The sequence below is a fragment of the Mus musculus genome, chromosome 12 (genome assembly GCF_000001635.26).
Source record: "Mus musculus strain C57BL/6J chromosome 12, GRCm38.p6 C57BL/6J".
Lineage (NCBI taxonomy): Eukaryota > Metazoa > Chordata > Mammalia > Rodentia > Muridae > Mus > Mus musculus.
In genome coordinates, this window is record NC_000078.6 from 117,333,652 (window position 1) to 117,356,814 (window position 23,163).

The 23,163-nt window shown below is 47.7% G+C and overlaps 1 long non-coding RNA gene across 1 annotated transcript in view; it reads right to left on the bottom strand.

The window, feature by feature from the left end:
* The window catches only part of Gm5441 (predicted gene 5441), a 102,492-nt gene extending 99,131 nt beyond the window's left edge, over positions 1-3,361 (bottom strand). The window contains exon 1 of the long non-coding RNA NR_044987.1: positions 3,230-3,361. This is a non-coding gene — a long non-coding RNA (predicted gene 5441). The remainder of the gene's footprint in view (positions 1-3,229) is intronic.
* Positions 3,362-23,163: the final 19,802 nt, after the last annotated feature.

The window sequence follows — 23,163 nt, forward strand, 5'->3', positions numbered from 1 at the left end:
AACACCATAGCCAAAAGCAAAATAGGGGAGGAAAGGATTTATTCTGCTTACACTTCCACATCATAATCCAACATCAAAGGAAAGCAGAGCAGGAGCTCAAGGCAGGAACCTAGGAACAGGAACTGAAGGAGAGGCCATGGAGGAACTTGGCTTGCAAACCATGGCTTACTCAGCCTGCTTTCTTACACCTTCAGGACCACCAGCCGGTGGATGATAGCACCTCCTCCCAGGGCGCTAGGCCCTCCTACATTAAGCTTCAATCATAAATGCCCTCCAAACTTACCCACAGGTCAATCTGGTGAGAGCATTTTCTCCATCAAGGTTCCCTCTTCTCATGACTCTAGCTGGTATTAAGTTCACACACACACACACACACACACAAACCCAACTAGGACACAGGACTGCAGCAGGAGTGATGTCATAGGATTAGCATGGCTTCCCAGTGAGAAGTCACTCCACCATTAATAGTAGCTCAGAGATTAATAATAGCACCAGCCTGGTTCTGGCTATACCGGGAAACCAGCGCCCAATAGAAATCCCCACCAGCACAAATAGTTTCACAGCCCCAGGTACAGTTTGAGCCATTAAACATGTTTCACAGAGGCAGAAGTGCCAAGGACTGGTTGGACAGATAAAGATTTACAATGTAAAACTACTCTCATAATTGTCAGGAAACAGTCCAGGTGTTTTTACCAGGCAGCTGTTAACCAAAGTCGTCCTTTCTGCCTGGCAGAAACACTCTTACTGATAAGGGAATCAGGGGTGCTCCGTTAGCTAAGTTCTTTGTGTAACTTAATATTTCCTAAGCAACTTTAGTACACCCCTATTACATCAATCCATTACTCGTAGGGTTTTTAATATCAGTTAGAGTATTATTCACCATGGGCCATAATTAGGCTCAGTCCGTGAAGAATTTACCACAGAAACCTGGATTATCTGGATTTGATTCCCAGCGCATACAGAAAAACTAGGCATGGCTGAACATGCCTGTAATCCCAACACTGAGAGGCAGCAACAAGCTCCAGATTCCTGGAGAGCATTGGTCAGCCAGTCTAGCCAATCAGAGAGCATTGGTCAGCCAGTCTAGCCAATCAGAGAGCATTGGTCAGCCAGTCTAGCCAATCAGAGAGCTATAGCATTAGTGAGCAAACCTGTCTCAAAGAATAAAGAAGCAGAAGAGAGCTCAGCAGCTCAGAATACGCGCATTCCTCTCCACAAAGGGCCTATCTATACTCCAGTTCTAAGGATCTACCCTCTTCTGACATCCATAGATACCAGGCATGCAAGGTACACGCGTACATTCAGATAGGCAAAACACACATAAAGTAAAAACGTGTAGTCCTAATAATAAATAAAACCATACATACATACATACATACGTACATGCAGTAGAGAGCAATTGAGGAGGACGTTCAGCATTGACCTCAGGTCTCCATACACACGTGTATACAGATCTATAGGTACATGTGGTCACCAAATAGAACTGGTAAGGTCGAGTGAGCTCAGGCCCTGTGTATCTCTGAATCGAGAGCAGTAGGAGTGGAGCCATTCCCTACCTCCCTCTACCTCCTCTGGAACAGAGGTAATAACCAAGGCACCCTACTGAGGACCATGACAATCAGCCAGGTAGCATAAAACCCTGGCGTTCTCCATGCTGATGAGGTATCTAGAGGACCAGTATCCAGCCAATAAGCTTCTCTTCTTTGGGCATTCCTTCCCGCAAAAGGTATTTAATCCCTGGCTCACGGTGAGTAAAGTACAAGCATTTTCATCGATCAAATAAAGCCGCTTGAAGAAGCAAGGACTGTCTTTACACCAAGGATCACCACGGGGTTGGGGGAGGGGTGTTGTATCTCCTAGAGGTCTTCTCTCTTTCAGCCCCTCCATACTCTCAATTCTTACTTGGAATCAAACCGGCTTTGCTTCATCCTGGGCTCTATCTTTCCTTTCCTGGCTGCCCTGTGGATGCCCAAAGGGGAAGTACAGACCTGGGACCCCCATTCCTGCCTTCCAGTGGTATGCCAGTAATGCCCCCCCCTCCATCCCACAACCTCATTCCCTACCCTTGGATACACAGGAGACCAGGAACCACAGCATTCGTCCCAGACTCTGCTGTTTCCCACTTTGGGAAAAACACGGACTGTGGACCCCCATTATGGATTTCCTTCTGTCTCCCCCAAGCAGCATGCTGGCTGTGCTCCAGGCACCAGAGCAGGGAGTCAGGATGCAGCCCAGCAGGTACACACATGAGCATGTAAACATATATATATATATATATATATATATATATATATATATATATACACACACATATATATATATATATACACACATATATATGTATACATATATATACACACACACATGCATGCGTGCACATGTGCGCACACACACCTATAGACACGCTCACATGTAGTCACTGGGAAGAGGGTTTCTGGCTCTCATCATTGACCTTGGGCTGGGCCCTTCAGGCTAACTGCCTTCTCATCTGTGAAGCGGGAATACAGGTGTTGAATTGCCATGAAACGTGTGAACTAATGTACCCTTTGTATTGGCCACAGGACTCCCAGAGTCAGCAATGCCAAGCTACCACTGACCCTGGTTTCTGGGAGCACAGGGCATGAGAGGCACACAAGCCAGACACACTGGGCACTCTACACACTCCTGGGGAGCAGCACACAGTGCTCTCTAGTGTCCCAAACACAGATGCACTGTGGTTCACAGAAGGTAGACCAGCCTGCAGCCAGCTCCTTGCTGAGGAGGTCCCTCACAGATTAGTCTCCTGGCGGGGGAGCAAGCTTGCAATTACGTTTGCAGGTAGGCAAGAGAAAAACCAGTGTCTTCAGTAGAGAGATGGGGTGGGGTGGGAGTTCGGGGAGACCAGCTGCCCATAGCTGCCCAGCAGGCAGGATGGGTAGGTGAGGCAAAGCCAAGCCCCTTTGCCCTGGCACAGGACAGATTCACTCTACAGTGATACACAGCTGCTCACTCGCAATTCACAGGACCTCTGCAGCGGTGGGATTATTAATGACCACCTTCACCGAGTGTAATTAAGCAAACCACCAGTACTTTCTCCAAGCAAATATTTTGACTTTCTGTTTCCTCTTTGTCACAATAAAATTCTCATCTAAGCTCTCTCTCTTTCTCTCATGGGGAAGCTGCTCCTGAGAGGATGCTCCTGGGAGCATGAATCTTTTTAATCAGCAGATCAAAGCTACCTCCTCCTCACCTTGGTCTTCTCCCCTGAGAGGGCCCTAGAGTCCTCCCATGCTGGCTGTGTCCTCAAGCCTCCCATGAGAAGGGCCAACAGGGTCCAGACGGAGCTGCCACACACACAGGCCCCTGTGAGCTGAGCAGCAGGATCACCCTCTGCAGTAGTCTCCTAGAAGCCACCGGAAGCAGCTGTACCAGTGAGCCAATCTCCCCGGCAACTCAGTGACTTAGATCACTTCCCCTTTGCTTCCTGCTAAAGCCAGGTCAGGTTCCAGCTCCCTCTTGCCATGTAGGGATTCTCCTGCTGATCTTAGAAAGTGACCAGCTTCCCTGAGCATCAGTAAAGTATCCTAGCGGCATCATCCCTGTGGAATCAGAATCTGTGCTCTCATAAAGGGATGCTCAACCCCTGGGAAATACCTGGCCTTTGCTGTGGTGCACATAAATGCAACAGTAAAGAACTCATGTTTTCTAGAAAAATCCAAATATAAGCAGGTTAGGAAGCAGAGTGGCCTCCCTGGAGACCTAGGTTTGTGTTCTCTGATTTTCTTACCTTCCAGATGGGGTTTCCATCTCTGGAACCTATAAGAAGAGCCTGTCAAGGCATGCGCAGGCATGTCTAACAATTCCTGGGGGCCTCCATCACTAGCTTGGCTGTGGCACCCCAGCACTGCCATCATCACCACCACACAAATCCTCAGGTCACCAGTGCTGGTCCCATAGACACTATATCCCTGCCCCCATGAGTCTCCTGACTCTCCTAACAAGTTGAATTGTCAGGTACATTGCCAGAAGCCCAAGCATGTATGAGTGCCAATTGACCCATGGCACCCCACAGAAATCTTCAAGACATTTGGAGTTAGAAAGTAGTGCCCATGTCCAGACCTTGAGCCCCCTAGAAAACAACTCAGTTCATGGTGCACAGGAAGAGCTCCCAGGTGGAATTCTAACTCTGAGGAAGGTAATTGGGGCCCCACATTGCTTGGCCAATGTGGGCAGCAATCTAGCAGAAGAAGGCTAGAAAGGTTGCAGGACCCTGGTGTTAGCATTCAGGATTAAACTGTGGAGAGGATCCTTTCAGGGAGAGAGCTCAGACCTCAGAGCAGAAAACAGAGTGCTTGCCAGAGTCTCCCTCCTCCCACTGAGGCTCCTGAACAAAAAGCCTGGGTCCGTTCTGCTTCTCAGACTCTCTATTATTTCTTATTTTCCTGTCAATCATGGCCCAGTGCGTTTGCAGAATGCAGTCAGAGACGATTACTTCCTAGTGACCATGCCCTTGCATGTCACAGCTGTGCCTTCCTTCTAGGGATGGCTTCTTGTTCCGCAGTGCTCATGAATGTCTGTGTGGTCGGAGGCTCAGTGGTGCTCAGACCAATTCTCAGAGCCTTGGAGCAGAATGACCGAGTCAGACCCTCCCTGGGTACAATGACAATATGTGAACATAGTCACTGGGATTCCAAACATGGATTTTATTGAATTTGTTGATTGTTGCAAACTTAGTGATTTTTCCCCTACCATACAAAGATAATGTTGACTAGGCTGGGATAGAAATAGACTTTGGGAGGATGGGAGTTGCTCCTCAGTCATGTGGGCCTAAGTTAGAATCCTCAGCACCACATGAAAAGTCAGGCAGGGCGGTACACACCTGCCATCCAAGTACTGGACGCAGAGACAGGAAGATTCCTGGGGCCAGCTGGTCAGCCTAGCCAACTACTGCGGTCTAGGTTCATTATGAGTCTCTCCCTAGCTAGTTTTTGTCAACGTGATACAAGCTAGAGTCCTCTAACAGGAAAGAATCCCAGCTGAGAAAATGCGTCCATAAGATTGGAGACAGGTAGGCCTGCGGGTCATTTTCTTAATTAGTGATTGATGTGGGAGGGCCCAGCTCACACATCCCAGGGCTGGTGGTCCTGGGTGTTCTAGGAAATCAGGCCCAGTAAGTAACCCATAAGGAAGAAAACAGTAAGCAAAGCTCCTCTGTGGCCTCTGCATTGTCTCTACATGGTTCCTGCCTCCAGGTTCCTGTCTGGAGTTCCTGCCCTGACTTCCCCGGATAATGGGCTGTAAGGTGTAAAATGAAGCAAATCTTTCACCCCCAAGTTCCCTTTGGTTGTTGTGTTTCATCACAGCAACAGAGAAGTAACTAAGACAGAGACCCTGCCTCAAAAATCAAAGGGGAAAGCCTGGGGGTGGGGACTGTGCAGTGGGTAAAGTGCCTGCCATACACGCATGAGAATTGGAGTTCAGATCCCCAGACCCCCATAAAAGCAGAGCATTGTGGCACAAGCTCATACTCCAGTTCTGAGGAACAAAGGATCCTGGGAGCTAGGAACCACTGGAGCTGGAACAGCAAGCCCTGAGTTCAGTGAGAGACCTGGCTTGTCTCAAAATACAAGGTAGAGAATGATAGAGAAGGATCCTTGAAGTCAACCTCTGGTCTCCAAGTGAGCACTGCTGCACACACATGCATAAGACAAACACACTACACACACGCACACACACACACACACACACACACTGCATACAACATACACATGCAAACACACTACACATACATGCATACAACATACATGCACATATACACACCACACACATGCATACAATACACACACTACATGCACACACATGGACACACACTACACACACACACATGCATATAACACATACACTACATGCACACATGCATATGACATACACACTATACACACATGCATACAACACACACACATACACACACACACACACACACACACACACACACACACACACACTATGCTTTAGCTCAAAGAGCTAAAAGGAAAGCATCACCAATATTCCTGTCCCTGAGATATCTCCAGCTATGATGTCCCAGGAGCCCTATCATGGTGACTAGCTCTGCTTTCTCTAATCCACACACAATATCATGAACCTGCTTCCCTAAGCGTGGATCCAGCTTGGCTCACAACCCTGAGAGCAGACAGGAGGAGCCATGTCCTGAGTCACAGCTGCTTCAAGATGTGATTGTTCACTGAAGGTTCCCAGGGGACCTTAGAGATGCTGCCATCAAGCCCTTCCCATACACCACTCTGTTACTATGTTTCTCAGCCCTGCTACTAGGAAAAGCATTCTCCCTCAACCAAACACCAGCCCACCAGCAGAAATACTGGAAGCTGCTAACAGTCCATTTTCAAGACAGGAAGACTGAGCCAGAAGAACGAAATGCCAGGAGCAGTGAACACAGGTGGCTCTGGGCTGCTGGGCAATGTTCCAGCAGTTAACTGACAGCTGGACACAGATTGTTCTGTGCAACCTGTTCTGGGGCAAGCCACAGTGCCAGGAAGAGCAGCACCAGGTGGATCTCTCCAGCCCAACTTCCTTTGTTAGCTCAAAAACAAGAAGAGTGCAGTCTTTAGCAACCCTTGCAAAAGAGCACCAGGTGGTCTTGCTGCAGCCTAGTAGCTCTGGCACTCCTGAAGGAGCCTTGGCATTGAAATTCTCACTGTGCTGAGAATTTTGGTTTCTTTAAAAATCCAGATATATTATGAAAATATGTTTTTGCTTTGATCCCAGGTGTGGGATATGGGGCCGCTTCAGATTGTCCACAGCAGCTACGATTTGTCTCATGCTCTGTCAGGGGTGTGATTTTTGCCAGCTGAAGATAGTTTACATTTGGAATTCTGGGAACTCTTCAGACGGTATAAATATGTCAGAGCTCTGAGAAAGGCAGAGGCTGCTGCTCCCTGCTCCCCTGTTGCTGCTGTTAGTCAGGTGGTGATGAGCAAAGAGGCTTGGATATCCTGAGAAACTCAACACCCCTAATCAGCAGGAAGAAGTCTAATGAGATGGATCCCCTTTTCCCTCTAAACTTCTTGCTTTCCTACTAGTGTTGGGAGATTGGAAGGGATTGGGGTGGAGAAAGATGGTAGGTAAAAGAACCCAAGAAAGTAACTCAAAGTATGGATTACAGTCCACCTATTGGATATAAAGAGGCACACCTGTGGTGCCAGCAGGCTGAGGCAAGTTCCAGGATAGCATGGGCTATAAGGTAAGATTCTGTCTCAAACAAACAAAAACTAAAAAAAAAAACAAAAACAAAAACAAAAACCCAACAACAACAACAACAAAAACAACCCATCAGCTTCCCACACCCCACTAGGAGTCGACCAGCTCAGAGATCCCAGAAGAACATTGCACAGCAAAATAGCCAAGTGTTCGCTTGATGTTCACCTTCATAAACGCCTGTCCTGTGGCCCAACATGCAAATGATGGAGCAGCCAGTCCAGCTCCTCTAATGTCTGCAGAAGCTCTCTACTCATGGCCAACTTGGCCATACACACAAGCACTGGCCAGTACAGCCACGTTCACCCACCCCTCAGTAACCTTCTGAGCTCCCTCCCTGCGTCAAGACTAGATGTGCCCATAGCTCTCTCCACCCTCCTCTCAGCAGTTTCTCTCCTGCCCAGAGTGGTCACACACACAACCATTAATAATGCCTGAATAATCACGCAGATCTGGTCGGCAGGGCTGTGTTTTGATAACAGGACCGCCCTCTTGCATGGTGCTTTATTTATCTTGCCAGGAGGAGTGCATGTAACAACATCTCCACTGTACTCAAGTTTCTTTGCCCTCAAAGAGGGGCTGAGGCAGGTCCTGGGGGCGTCTATTTGTGTGTTTTCTTCAATGTTTTTATGAAAAGAAACTATAAAGCAAAAAAAAAATCTTTTGAAAAAATATATCATTTTCCTACAGGCCCTGTTGGTGTTAGGTGTTCCCGAATTGAACACATTCACGATAATCTAACACCTCAAACTATCACCCTGTCTATCTGCTGCCATGTGAGCTGCCCACTCCCAGGTGAGTCCTCCACCGCACAATCCCCATCACACATAGGAAAGCTGAGTGAGTGTACATACCAGAAGAATGGAGAACGCTGGCTCAATTGCTCAGCCAGGAAAGGGGAACCACTCTGCATCTCCACCCCCCTGCAGCTCCACTCCCCTGCAGCACCATGCTTTGGGTACCAGGGACTTGGTCCTTGTCATCTGACTGATAAGCTCTCTGGACCCAGACTCAAGAGAGAAGCCCAGGCCCTGGGGCATTTCCCTGTCTGTTTTGCTATTTTTCACATTAGAAGGCAATTATGGCTGCCCATTATGGGGCCCAATACTCACAAAACCTCCATATCGCTGACAAAAAAGAAGAAAGACAAATGAATGAAGAAAGAAAGAAAGAGAGAGAGAGAGAGAGAGAGAGAGAGACTGAATCAAACAAATGTATGCTATTCTGAAGGAAACTGTGAGATTTGCCCCACTAATCCATTACTTGAGACCTCGTGTCTCTGACTCCGTGCACTGACCCGGCTGCTGTTCAATAAACACTCCCAGATGGGGGCAACAAATGTAATTCTCACCTCAAGTGCTTTTTCGTCATCCTAGCATGAAGACTCGGCCTCTGAAAAAAAGTTCTTTCTCTCCCCTTCCTCCTCCTGATGGCTGTGAGCATAGGGCGCTGAGAAGGCCTGCTGTGAGGCAGGCAGTAACCAGTACACCCCATCTCTGCCTGTGCTGGCCCGGCACCTTTTCAGCAAATTGGCTTGTTGTTTTTCAACCTCTGCGGGTCTCCAAGCCAGTGAGTCTCACTTACCTCCCTCCTAAGGCAGAGCCTGCCTGTGCCTGAATCTCCTGGTCTCTGGTCAAGAGTCTGAATTACAGAAGCAACATCGACTGGGAGTGATATGTGCGCTAGATGCTGTATCAGTGGCTCCTTGTTCTGAGTTGGTGGCTGCAGTGGGGTGGGCTGCAGAAGAGGCTGTCTTCAGTCTCCTGAGGGTCCCAAATCTCCCTGTGCTCAGTCTACGTGAGGTTCTTTTCTTTACTAGTGTAAACTCGCTGTACAAAGAATAGATTTCAAAATAACATTGCCTTTTTCTGCGTGACATCATTGTGCAAGTACTTCCCACTCTTTGACAGGGCACACTATTGTGCCCTCACTTCTGCTATGCCCTTCCTCTACCTAAATGGTCCCCCTTCTAGCTTCATGGTGATTCTCTGTGTGTGTGTGAGTGTGTGTGTGTGTGTGTGTGTGTGTGTGTAAAATCCAGATTTCATATGTGAGATAAAAATGTGATTTTTGTCAAAGTCTGGCTCCCCGCTTAGCAAGATAATCTCCAGTTCCACCCATTTTCTTGCAAACAGTATAACCGTTTCTGTTGAGTGTAACATCATAAGGCATTTTCATTTCCATATGCATGTGCAAATGTATGGGTGGGTATGGCTGCACGCAAAGGTCAGAGGTCAAATCTGAGTGTCTTCCTCAAACATTCTCTATCCTTTTTGGAAAGAGTCTCTCACCAACCCTCCCTGCAGCTCATTGATTCTGCTAAGCTGCCAGGCCAGGGAGCTTTAGAGATGCTCCTGCTTCCATTCCACCCCTGCTCTGGGTTTATAGACATACTCTCCCACACACAGCTCTTATGTAGGTGCTGGGATCTATAAGCAGGTCCTGATGCTTGCATGGCTGACATTTACCAACTGAGCCATCTCCCCAGCCCCAGTACCATACCTCCGTCATCCACTCATCTGATGATGGGGAGCTAGACTGAGCCCATGACTTGGCTGTGTGAGCATGGCTAGGCAGGTATCTCCAATCTGTGATAGACGTTCCTTTGGTATATATTTTCATGAATGGTACAGCTGGATCGTATGAAGTTTGGGTTTTTGTTTTACATTTTTTTTAAAAGATTTATTTATTTATTATATGTAAGTACACTATAGCTGTCTTCAGACACACCAGAAGAGGGCATCAGATCTCATTACGGGTGGTTGTGAGCCACCATGTGGTTGCTGGGATTTGAACTTCGGACCTTCGGAAGAGCAGTCGGGTGCTCTTACCCACTGAGCCATCTCACCAGCCCTTGTTTTACATTCTTATTAGCTGTGGATAAGGGTGCAATCCTGTCCTGTTGTTATGGCAATGACCGTTCTGATAGACAGGAGATGTAATCTCTGTGTTCACTTGGTTTGTATTACCCTGATGGATACTGATTCTGTGAGCATTTGTGGGTTGGTTTTTTTTTTTTTTTTGTATACTTATTAGCCACTTATATTTTTTTATTTTGAGAAGTGTCTATTCAATTCAATCACCTGCTTATTGACTGGATAAGGGGAAGAGAGTTTGGTTTTAATTTTAAAAATGATTTATACAGTCTGGATATTTAATTTCTGGTCACATGGATAACTGGAAAAGGCTTTTTTTTAAGTTTGTTTGTTAAGTAAATAAATCATTTATTTTTATGTGTTCTGGTGTTTTGCCTGCGTGTATGTCTGTGCACCACCTGTGAGTGCCTGGTGCTTGCGGAGGTCAGAAGATCCCCTAGAACTGGAGTTAAAGACAGTTGGCAGCTACTGGGCATTGAAAGCAGGCCCTCTGCAAGAGCAGCCAGTGCTCCTGCCTGCTGAGCCATCTCTCCAGCTCTCTTTTAGCTTTGATGTTCTCCCCCATCCGCTCAGGTGTGGGAAGCATGTATGTGCACATATGGAACCCAGATGTTGGCTCTCCTGCCTTCCCCAGTAACTTATTTTTTGAGACATGGTCTCTCACTGATCCCAGAGGTCACTGTTTTCGTAGACTGGCTGGCCAGTGAGCCCCTGGGATATACCAGTTCCTACTCCAGTACTGGAGGTACAGTCTCACATCCCACACCCAGCGCCTGTGTGCATTTTACCCTCTGAACATCTCTCCAGAGCAAACCAAAGACGTTCCCAAATTGTGTTGGCTGCCTCTTCACGATGCAAAAATCCTGCCAATAGTTCTGAGCAAGCTGTACCACAGCAACACTGCTACCCATCCTGGAGCCCAGAGCTGCTCCACAGGGCACATGGAATGATCAATAGGCATTGAGACTTCCTCCTGACATCCACGCTCATGGACATACACTCTGGATGCTGGAAAGAGAAAGGGTAGGGGACAGAGCTTCTGTCCTCTGACCCGTGACCTCAGGGCAGTGGGGTAGCATCAAAGCCACTATGCTGACAGTGACCCTGCAATGCAGGCCCTCTCTTGCCCTCGCTGTTGCGGGCTTCTGTGCACAAAGATGGCTGGAACCGGGTTGGGGGGGGGAGTGCGGGGAGAGCTATAAATGAGGGAGAGAGAGAGAGAGAGAGAGAGAGAGAGAGAGAGAGAGAGAATGGATGAACCTGAGACCTGGCCTTCAGTGCTTGCACTGTGCCCACAGGAGGAGGCCATGCACTTAGAAAATGTCATGTCTAGTGTTTGTATAAAATGTCATGTTAGTGTTTATATTCCATTTCTCCTCTCAGCACAAAAAGAGAGAGAAAAGCGAGCATGCCCCACAGGGTCACAGGACCAGAGAAAATCCTGCAAGGCCCTCAGCACAAATAGCAGAGCTTGGCCCAGGCCCTTTGCATGAAAATCAGCACCCATCTCAGCAGAAGCCACTGCCAGGGGCAACTGGGGCTTGGACAGCGCTCCGTCAGATTTAAAACTGATTTTTTTTTCTTAAGAAACCAGAAGAAAAGGGGGTGCTTTGAGCTCATCTGCATTACAGATCAGGTCTCTCCGAGAGAATCAGCCATCCATAATTCATTACATGTTTCCTGCCGGGGATGGAGACAGCCTGATCCTAGCAACAGAGTCATAGCAACAGGAGCTGAAGCAGAGCTGCTCCGCCCACCAGGGGGAGGAGAGGAAGGGGAGAGGTGCGCGGCTTCTTGCTCCTCAGGAGGGCTGGCAAAGTTCACCGGGTTATAAAGGAAGATGGAGGCTGAGAGTGGAGGTGGGTTTGAGAAAACTGGGAAAGGCGTGGGTGGGAGACTGAGGGAAAGCATATGAATTTGAGTTGCATAAACTCTAGCTAAGAAGGTAAGAAGCTAGTAAGTAGCGTTTGGAAAGAGCCCTGCCAGCTGCCACACTGCCTGGCGCCCATCGGTATACAGACGGGGGTCACTAAAAGACCACATCACTGTCAATTGTTACAAGAACTGCATAATTCGAGGAGTGCCTGACAGCTAGTGTGAGGGAGTCCGTGGCACTAGAGTGAACATAGTGGAAACGGCGCCCTCGGTCCTCACTTGTTTCATCTGAAGAGTCACCATCTGGAATGAGACTTGCGGTGCGCTCTAGACATACCTGCTGTTTGACCCCCTTGCTATCAAATGGAAAATCCCCTGAACTCTGACCACTTGATCTTGGGATCTGTGGCTCTATGAGGAGAATGTGTTTCTTCTATATTCGGCACAGTCAAGGATGCTGGAAGAGCCACTGGAAACTTCCAAAGTGATGTGGGAAACACCATTGATGGTATATATGGAAGACATTATCAGAGCAACTGACAGCCATGAGCTGTGTGAAAGCCACCACCAGAGCCACTGAAACCTGAGAAGCCACATGAGGGACACCTCTGGGGTTACAGGAACCCTCAAAGCTGTCAGTGCTTGGTCAGTAGAGAATGTGAGCCTTGCCACACCTATGTCTGGACTCAAGCCAGGGTCTTCTGAAATAAGAGCTAGTGCTCTTAACAGCTAAGCTAAGCTCTCTCTGGCTCCCAAACCTTGCTTTTGAAGGCCTCATTTTATTTTATTTTATTAGCCTTTAAAAAGGGTCCTTGTCACAGCAGTTGCCACGCAGTCCCCAACTTTTTGATGGAGCCATGGTTAGATGTACAGCATTTAGTCACCTACATTGTTCTCTAGAAAGTATGACTACTCACAATGCAACAGTGGACTCCAAGCCACTGAGACCAGCATAGAGCTCTCAAACATCACACACATCACTCTTGCCTTTAGCTTGAGGGTGGTCCGCTGACATATGACAACTACAGGCACACTTCTGGTGACAGTATCTCTGCCAGGTGAAGAGAATGCCACCTCGCTTTGCATTCCTTCATTTTCTTCACAGCACACGCCCTCCAGAGTAGCATGCTGGCTGCTGGGGCTCTGGGGATGCGGCACTGATCTAGAAAGAAGAGTTCATGATTTTCTCTGTGTCTGCCCAGATCCTGAGTGAACACCATCCCGCCTTTGTGCTGCCTTCACAGCCACACGAAGATGAAAGTGTCTTAGGATATACCCTGGAGCTATGCCAAACTGCTGGATTGAAGGTTATCAGTGCCCTGGAAAGCTCCCAGTGCAAATGGAAAACTGTGATACCCTGCAATCCCTCCTCCCGCTGTACCCCTAAAGCCAAGAGGGGTTCTGAGCAGCACAATGCTCAGACCAGACCAGTGTAGGAGAGATTCCTCCCATCAACATCCTCAAAACTATCTCAGCTGAAACTCTAGTGGGATTTTTTTTTTCTGTTTGAAATGATGGTTTCCCTGAGGTCAAGTGGAAAAGCCATCTTCAGAAACAGGTCTATTTAGATCCACTCATATTCTACAGAATTCATGTGGTCTCTTCAAAGCATCCCAGGCTCAGTGCACAAACACTGCTGTGACCACTACTGACCCCTGTGGCGGCGGCTGCTGGCTGCTGCTGCTGCTGCGTAATCAGGGACATCAGCAAAGTGAGAGAGCAGGGTGAACTGTGACCTTGTATTAAAATGACCCAATGGCTCCTCATGTGGATGTGGTGACACTTTGCCTTGAAGAGTGGACAGGTGGCCACATCTGCAATATTTCCTTTGCTGACACCTCCTCTGAAATCCCCACTAACCAGCCCCTGGTTGCTCAGAAGTCACTAACACCACAGATCCGCTCAGTGCCTGCTGTCTGCCTGGTTTGATGAAAAGTCTATAGCGAGAGTCAAAATAGACCTGCTGTTTTTAAAGTGATGCATAATCCTGTACACCATGATGTGTGTTTCCCTAAGATGGAAACCACAAAGCGGCAGGGGCACAGCCCACAGCCAAGCCACCTGTCAAGGTCACCCTGGCAGAGATAACTCCGACACCCTTCTTTTAGAATGAGATACAGAAACTATAACTATACAAAGACAACTAGGGACAATGGATACTTAAACTGCTCATGGTCCAGCAAGATGGTTCTCAGCAGGGTACAGAGGTCACTTGCTCTATGAGCCCAAAGTCATGAGTTCAATTCCTTGAACCCACAGTAGAAGGAGAGAACCAACTCACAAAAGTAATCTTCTCACCCACCCCCAGCACACACAATAGTAAATAAAGTCATAAAAACCGTTCCTGTGGAACTGTTCATTGGCTGGCTTGGTACAGCTTTCTGGCACAAAGCTAGTGATTCCTTGTCTGGGTTGTGTCTCTGGAACCTGCTTGCAAGAAGCATGCAGCAGCCTTGAGTAGTGGAGGGGCAAGCCATCCCCATCCTTTCCCATGAGCTTCCTGCCCAACTCCAGCCTCATGAGTACCTCTGAGAGTCTCTGTGTGTTGGTCTGTGTCTGTGTCTGTGTCTGTGTCTGTGTCTGTGTCTGTGTCTGTGTCTGTCTCTGTCTCTGTCTCTGTCTCTGTCTCTGTCTTCCTGTTTGTCTCTATCTCTCTGTCTCTGTCTCTCTCTCTGTTTCTCTCTGTGTCTGTTTCTGTCTCTCTGCCTCTCTGCCTCTCTCTCTCTCTGTCTCTCTCTCTCTCTCTCTCTCTCTCTCTCTCTCTCTCTCTCTCTCTCTCTGTATCTTGTTTGGGTGGATTCTCTTTATGTTCCAATTGCTTAAGGACTGCCTCCTTATCTTTGCCATGTGACCTGGTTTTAGGATGCCTTTTCCACTGGCTGTTTTATCCTTAGCAACACCTAACTGTCGCATAGACAGTGGTTGCCTTGTCCCCGTCTCTTGTGGTTGCCCTCTTTGCATTTCTTCTGGAACCTAGAGATCTGTTTCACATCATGACCCAAAGTGTGGGGCTCTTGGCCACAGAATGGCTCATCAGCTACGTAGGTGTGGTTGGAGTGACTCTGGAGGCTCTGCACCTGCCCACCACCTCTCATGATCTTCTTCCTCAATGACTGCACCCAACCATTGATATGAACACAAGCAAAGAGGAAACAGTGATAGTGACTGAGGAACCATTGTTCCAGAAGGGGCAGCTGTGCTTGACAGACTGGGATGTGGGACAGATGCTGAAGTCTGCTATTCTTCAGCCCAGGAAGTGTAAGTTCTAGTCATACTCAACAGGAAGTAGAGTCGTCTCCTCCTCCTCCTCTTCCTCCTCCTCCTCTTTGCTGCTTTTGCTTCTGAGAGATAAGATCTTACTGTATAGCTCTGACTGGCCTGAAACTCACTATATAGAAAAGGCTGGCCTTGATGAATGTAACCGAGATCAACCTGCCTCTGCCCAGTCTTGAGATTAAAAACATGTGTTATCCCCACCCCAAGTGTCAACTTTGAAAGGACTAAACAGACCAGAGGGCTCCTTCCAGAAACAGAAAATCTATGTGCTACTAGGGGAAGAACCAAAGACTTGAAAATTTCAAAGGAAAATGCCTTAAATCCCTGGGCTAGTTTTCTCTACTGTGTTTGAAAGTTTTTCTTGGCAACCATCAATATCATTTGCTTATTAAGTTGGGGACCAGGATGCCCTGAGTTCACTCTGAGTTAAGTGGGATATAATTTGGCATGACGTTCTGGTTTCGATGCACTTCCTTCTTCCTAGTTGAAATACTCACTGTCATGCCCAGCAGAGGACTAGAGATGCCACCTCCAGCAGGCAGTCCTCCAAGATTATTCTGCTTTGGGTAAGGTGTGTACTTCATCTGCTCTGTATGGATCCTTGTGTGTGCTTCAAGAATACCACACCATCACCATGGCAGTCCATCATGCTTGTTTGATCTAACCCTCCCAGCCAGTATCTTCACCAGCACATTCCTCCTCTGGCTTACAGGCAGGCACCAGAAGCATGCAGCACCTTGGTCTCTTGCCTACAGTGCACTACTAAAAGTCACTGATGTTGAAATTTGGGTATAAGAGGAGAAGCAATGTAAGTGACCAGGGCCTGATGCCTTAGTAATCATTCTATTTATTATGATTTTATTATATTTATTGTATATATGCTATATTTATTCGAAGGGGATGCATGCATTCCATAGCACATGTGTGGAGGTCAGAGAACAGCTCTGAGGAACCAGTTCTCTCCTGCCACCATGAAGGTTCCAGGGTTTGAATTCAGGTTATCAGGCTTTCAAGCACCTTTACCCACTAAGCCATCTCACCTCGCCTGGCCTGATGTTTTTAAAGCAATAAAAGGCTGTGGTGGCATATTCTACTTCTGGCATGTACTTTCCCTTCAGAGGGCTCCATGCTCATAAGCAGCATACACTGGGGTGCAAAAGGGAATCTCTAGGCTGCGCTCAGCATATCTGTGTGGATCTGAAGACTATGCAAAACATGGAGGGAGGTGAGGGGGAAGAGAAGGATATGCTGGATTTCAAGAACTGGGGCTGATGTCCACAGCAGCCGAACACATCAGGTCATGGCTTTCCCTTGACATTAACTGTTATTAAAATCAGACATTGTAACAATAGAAACTGTTCCCACTGCTTAAAACTGCTCTGGGCCAGTCTCTAGCCTACTCCCACACAGGTAGGAAGGCAGAAGGTGTAGGCTTCATTGGCTCTCTGCTTTTCAGCTGTGACCTACTGCTATAGCAGGCAAACCCCTTAGGCCCCATAGCTTGGCACCAGCCTCATTTCCAGAGGAAACTCTTAGATAACCTCCTATGATGGGAGCAGAGCTCAGGCACAAAGCAAACCCTGCTGGACCACAGCAATCCCTTATGCCTGTCCATCTGGATCCCAGGGTTGCAGCAAACCCTGGCTGGACCCCAGCAATCCCTTATGCCTGCCTACCTGGATCCCGAGGTTGCAGTTGTGTATCTGACCTCACAGAGGCACACAGCCTCATATGCAATCTACATCCCCACACAGAGTTCAGTTCTCCACCTTCTGAATTTGGTGCCCAAAGATGCATGCCTCTCTGTGGAATAGAGACAGACCACAAAGGTACCTGTCACCCACTCATAAGTTTCTGTGGGCCAATCATAACACAGCTTCATGTCTTAGCAGTGTGCATATATAAGACATGATGTGCTGGGCCATATCCTCTATGGGACTGCAGAAATGGCTCTGTGGTTAAGACTACTGCTGCTCCTCCAGAGGAGTATGCACATAGATATGGTCTCATGCAGCATAGACTGGCCTCAAATTCAGTATGCATCCATGAGTGACCTTGAACTCCTAATCTTTTTACCTCCAACTTCTAAGGGCCAGGATGACAGATGTGTGCCACCATACCTAGGAAAATCGGGTTTTGTTTGTTTGTTTTGGTTGTAGGGATTTAACATATGGCCTTGAGCTTGCTAAGAGAACAGTTTGCAACTGGACTAACTCCCCCAGCTCTCGGGAAACTTCTTGGGATAAATTACCTGAATAACGTCCACATGTGCACAAAGAGGTAGGGTTTGAAGACATGTACCTACAAGGATTCAGCTTTACCTTTCTTGAAATATGTTCTTATGCAATGTGTGGGTGGCAAGAGCAGAAGGGGAGACTCCCCAGGGCTGCAGGATGTTTGGAGCCCTGCAGTTTTAGCAGTTCTTTTCTAGGACTTCCTTTATTGTCCAGCTCTTCTAAGAGGGAAATGTGCACATAGGAGGAGCTGTAATTTAGAAAACCCACCTCCACTGGAAGGTTCTAGAAAACAGCAGAGACTGATGCAAAAGCTTCTAGATAGGTTTTCAGGAGAAAAAGAAACTGGGCACAGGTAAGCTTCAGTTGTCACTTCCTGAGGACACCTGGCCTTCTGTGTCATAATCACTGAAGAAGATGGGGTGGGGGACGCAGTGATCATTGACAGAAGTCTCTTTCATAGAGGGACTTAAGGACGCAAAACAGAAGGAACTTGGCTTGGTGTCCCTAAGCAGGGCCTGGGAGCAACACGAAGGCTGCCTGTTTCTGAAAGGACGTGGAGCTAAAGGAAGTGATGTGACATCCTCACGCACAAGAGGGACCAACACCCAGAGCTTTTCTTTATTTGCCTCCTTCCTTTCTCCTCTCACTCTTTCTCTCCCTCTCCTTTCTTGTCTTCCCAATTCAAAGCTGACATTGAACGGAATGGGATAAGCCCCTCATCTCTGGGCAGGTGACCCGGTCAGTCTCTCCTGAAAGACAAGCAGACACTATGAGTCTAGAGACTGTTTCCAGCCAATCATAGGCCAGTCAGCTCAAAGCAGGCCGTGAGTGGGTCAGCGACCTTCCCATGGAGAGCTTTCAGGGGTGCACAAAAGGGGAAGGCAGCCTTTAGTTTTCTCCTGTCGGGAAGCTGAGAAAATGACCTTTGACTCTTGCCTCTGCAGGGGGTATGGTTCAAGAGAGGTCATGAAGAAAGGCCCTGCGCCTCACACCCTCCCCTGGGGCTGGGAATCAAGAGAGGGGGGGCCAACCAGAGGGACCTCAAGCCTCTGAAAGACAGAACTTTGTTTCCTCACCCCAGGAAAAGTGACCCCTACACACAACCCATATCCCTGGAGCCCAGCTGGGTCCAACTGAACAAGGACGCCTCTAACTCTACAACCTAGAAATCAGAAACAAGGGGGGAAATTTTTAAATCCAAAAACTCAAGGACAAGGCATAGAATCAGGGAGCTTGTGAACAGGAGCAATCAGGACTCAGCCACAAATTGTGATGGTTTTGATTAAAGGACAAATTGAATAGCCATCTTCAGTCTGCTTCTCTCCTGGCAGCTTGGGACATAATGGAGTGGATTGAAGGGTGACAGGTGACAGGGAATTGGAGTAGACGGCCCCTGACTGTAAGTGTTTATTTTCAAAAGACCTGCCCTCAGCCTCCACCCCCAAGCCCACAGAACCAAGCAAACTGGGACTAATCTAAGGAGCCAGAAAGAGACGAAGAAGGGGCCAGCCTCTGCTCTGACAGCTACCAACTGAAAGACATCAGGGACATTCAGGCATTTTCTACAAAATGGAAGTTGTGATTTGTCTCTTGCATGGGACTTTAGAAAGATCACAGGGTATCCCATGGGCATGGTCCACAGAAAGGCTCACATAGTGATAGTATGAAAAAGATATGGAGCACTCATTCAGCTTTGCGTGGGAAGCAAAGAGCATCTATCAACCCTAGGACACAGAGTAGGCAATACCCATACTATCTCAAGTAGAGAACACTGTGCTGTTAAACCTAGACTCCTCTAGAGTCATTTGTTTCTCAGAAGCCACTGGACCCAAGTACAGGCTGGTTGTGAGTCTTCCCTTCCAGAGCCCTCTTCCTGGTACCCAGCCTTCCCTAGGACTTCCTAGCACCCACAATATCACTCACACAGGCCTCAGAGATGATTCAAAGGTTAAGAGCACTGTCCACTCTTCAATTCCCACAGACACATGGTAGCTCCCAGCCATCTAGACTGGGGTCTGATGCCCTCTTCTGGTTTGCAGGTGTAGTTGCAGATAGAGCACTCATACATAAGTAAATAAGTCAAGGAGGAGGAGGAGGAGAGGAAGAAGAGGAAGAGGAAGAGGAAGAGGAAGAGGAAGAGGAAGAGGAAGAGGAAGAGGAAGAAGAAGAAGAAGAAGAAGAAGAAGAAGAAGAAGAAGAAGCAGAAGCAGCAAGAGAGGAAGTGAGAGAGGAAGAGAAAAGGAAAAGGATATGGAATACCACTCACACCATGTCTGCTCTCTGCTCCACCATCCAAGAGTCTGCTGCAGTCTAGACCAAAGCAGCTATCAGCACTGCTTTTGGGCCGGTATACCAGGTCTGTAGCAGGAGACAGGTGCTAAAATAGTGACCATGCACCAAGAACTGTATATACCACAGAACTCTCAGGAAGTCCCAGAAGTTAGTACTGTGCTTATGCACTGGGGCATGGAGACAGAAAGCTGCTTCTCTCTGATGGGGCTAGAATTCAAACTTCTATCCACTGAGACACAAGTTTGAATCTGCCCACCTACCTTACTCAATGTTATACTCACAATCATTCATTCCCTAAGTTAGTCAACACTGTAGGCTGAGACATCTTGGCCCTCAAGGAAGACTTCAATTCTGGACCACATAACTACTTCCTGAAGGCAGTAGCAGTTGGTGGTGGGGGGGGAGGGGTAGCCCTGGAAGGGAGTGAATTCAAGTGTGGCCTCAACTTATCAGACACCCAGTCAGAAACCAAATCTGGCTCTTCAGTTGAGAGTGGTTAACTACATGTTCCCTGGAGAACAGTAGGATGGGACTCCACTGTCTATGCCATCCAAGGCTGTTTCCATAACCATTTGCCCAGAGTACCAGAAGGAGAGTTGACAGACGAGCTCTGACCAAAGGACATAAGAGCTGCTTCTGGGTCCCCTCTGAGTTTCAAGCATGGAGCTGGCTGGTGCAAAGGATAAACCATGAAGGATAACACAAGAAACCAGACACAAATGAGCACAGTGTCCTTGTTAGCAGGGGCACATGCCATGCACAAGAGGGCTGTATACCAGGAAGGGTGTGGTGCAGCCCAGGTAAACCCAGCTCTGTTACCTCCTTTTCCTCTTAGATTTAGAACACAGGGGGAAGGTACCCAAACTCTGGTGATAATTTTCTGCAGTCTGTCAATCAACTGAGGCTTCACATCGTGAGCCTCAAGGCTTCTCAGAGACCCCTCCCAACCAGGATAGAGGTGAAGCTGGCACAGGGGTTATTACCAGAGCAGCAGGAGGGGACCAAGCCAGAATCAAGGGATCAGAACCACGGCACAAACATGCTAGGCTTGGGAATCTCCACACTTAGATGGAGTGAGAAACAAAGGTGCAGGGGGTGGAGACAAGGTGAGGTGGAGGGGAGGACACGCTCCCAAAGATAGAATTGAATAAGTCCACAGGACAATGGTGAGCTGGCAGACATTTAAAAAGTAAAATGAATACATTTTTACAGAGGCAGACAGGACAGCTTTGTTCCATGGAAATGTGGGAGAGTGGGGAGGGAGCAATCTCTACCTGCATCAAGGTGCACCATACACAGGTATGGGGATTCACAAAGCTCCACACATAGAAGGCTGTAGTGTGTGTGTGTGTGTGTGTGTGTGTGTGTGTGTGTGTGTGTGTGTGTGTTTGAGGGGACGGTGTCTGTACTTTGTTCTGTTTTTATACAGGGTCTTACATAGCCCAGAATTCATTATGTAGGCAAGGACAACCTTAAACTTCTGACCCACCATGCCTGATTTTATATGGTACTGGGGCTTTGTATGCAGTACATACCTGTAATCTGAACACTTGCAGGGGGAGAGATACAGGAGAACTGGAAGTCAAGATCACCCTTGGCTACATAGTGAGTTTGAGACCAGCCTGGATACATAAGATCCTGTCTCAAGAAATATTAGTTAAGCTGGGTGTGGTAGTGTATAACTTTAATACCAGCAGTTGGGAGGCAGAGGCAGGGTGATCTTTGTGAGTTCAAGGCCAGCCTAGTTAGTCTACATAGTGAGTTCCAGGACAACTAAAGCTACATAGTGAGATCTTGTCTCAAAAACAAACAAACAAACAAACAAACAAACAAACAGAAATACTTGTTAAACAAAATAAAATGCAATAGTATAAAACCAAAGTGGGGGTGGGGGGGAACACTTGTTGACCTATCCACCTTAACATTTAAAGACTACCAAAGGCAGCACAGTTGCACAAAGTCATCATTCCAGCAGGGCTGAAGCTGAAGCAGGAGCATCACCATGAGTTTCAAGCCTGGAATCCATGGTGAGACACTGTATCATAAAAACAAGAAGAGGGGCCACTCATTCCTGAGGCCACAGTAGGAGCTGTAGGAAGAAGGAACCTCCAATTTGTTCCCAGCACATGGAGGCCAGCAGAGCTCGGGGCTCTGTCTTGTTCTGCAGTTCACAGCTTGATGAACCCACTTGAGGCCAAAGTGCAGAACAGCAGAGGGGGTTCACGTAAAACTAATCTATCTGCAAAACACCCAGGAAAGAGATGGTAGTCTGGCTCAGTGGATAAAGGCTCTTGATATTCAAGCCTGCTGACCTGAATTAAATCCCCAAACCAAAGGTAAAAGGAAGAACTAATGCCCACAATCCCCAAACCAAAGGTAAAAGGAAGAACTAATGCCCACAAGTTGTCGTCTGACCACCGCATGTGTACTGTGATACATGTGCCCCAGAATGATGATAATCATCATCATCTTCATCATCATCATCGGTGGCGGCAGCAGCAGCATTTTAAGAAAACACCCAGGAAGGGGCTGGAAAAATATCTCAGTGGTTAAGCCCTTGCTGTTCTTACAGAGGACCCAGGTTCATTTCTCAGCTCCCTCATGTTAACACTCCTTCACAACCACTTGCAACTCTAGTTCCAGAGTATGCAACCTCCCTTTCTGGCCTCCATGGAAACAAAGCATACAAGTGGTTCTCATGCATGCATGCAGTCAGGCAAACACTCAAACACATAAAATAAAAATTTTAAACACACACACACACACACACACACACACACACACCCCTCCCAGGAGAAGGGGGCAGTCATCGGGTCTAGAGCATGGAAGAGGAGTGTCTTCCCCATCTCTTAATCTTTCATACTTAAAGAGGAAGAAAAGCATGTATGCATTAAAACAAACCCTCAAAGAGCTTGTACAGTATGTAGAGTTTTGCCTAGCATGCAGAAAGCCCTAGGTTTGACTCCTAGCAATTCGTCATTAGATGAGGTAGTGCATGCCTGTAATCCCAGCAGCTGGAGGCAGGGGGATCAGAAGTTCAAGGTCATCCTAGGCTACATAGTGAGTTTGAGGCTTGCCTGGGCTACATGGACTTGTCTCAACAACAACAACAACTACAACAACACCCAAAAATAACCCCTCAAGGAAACAAAGCACAAGTCTCTAACCTAGAAACAATGTATGTGTCTGTAACCTAGAAACAATGTACGTGACTCTGACCTGGAAACAACGGTATCTTTTCAGCTGAGATAAAATCCTGACCCTCTGTTTTTCTTCTTTCTTGCAGTGGCCTGTTGGTTCAGAACAGAGTCAAAGATGATGCCCACTGGGATAGACTGTGGCCAAGAACAAGGGCC